Source organism: Plasmodium gallinaceum (assembly GCF_900005855.1).
Source record: "Plasmodium gallinaceum strain 8A genome assembly, contig: PGAL8A_v1_63, whole genome shotgun sequence".
NCBI classification, from domain to species: Eukaryota; Apicomplexa; class Aconoidasida; order Haemosporida; family Plasmodiidae; genus Plasmodium; species Plasmodium gallinaceum.
The window spans coordinates 22,729-23,395 of record NW_021628222.1 but is presented as its reverse complement, the minus strand read 5'-3'; positions in this window follow the sequence as shown (position 1 = coordinate 23,395).

The window sequence follows — 667 nt, the reverse complement described above, 5'->3', positions numbered from 1 at the left end:
TTTTTTTTTTTTTTTTTTTTTTTTTTTTGTTGTTACAAGTATTTCTAAAGTTCTTAATTTTCATTTAGTTGTTTACTTACTTTTATTTCTATATACTTTAAATGGTTGATTATTTCTTTTACAAAGTATATAATAGTCTTTAGTATGTAAATCACCATATACATATATATTTTTAAAATTCTATTTTAAATATGTTGATTTTTTCTTTCCTTTGCATATTTATACAATATATCTATATTATTTTTTTCTTTTTCTTTTTCTTTTTTCTTTTTTTTTTTTTTTTTGTTCTTTATTTTAAAATAAATATCTTCCAATGTTTTATCAAACTATAAAATTTGTAACCTTTTAAAAAAAGTTTGTGAAAATAACAAAGATAAACATTTTTATGTAATAAATGTTAATATATTATTTTGGTTTATAAAATTATATATTTTTTTTTTTTTATTTATATGTTTTTAAATGTATAAAAAATATATTTATAAGAATTTCCAAAGTACAGTTTTTTTTTTATTTTTCAGACATGAAAAAAAAAAAAAAAAAAAAAAGCTATTCTATAAATGTATATAATTGTATATATATATATATAAAAAAGAAATACAAGAAATAAAAGAAAAATATATAAATTTATAGAGAAAAAATTTTTTTTTTTTTTTTTTCTTTTTTGGAT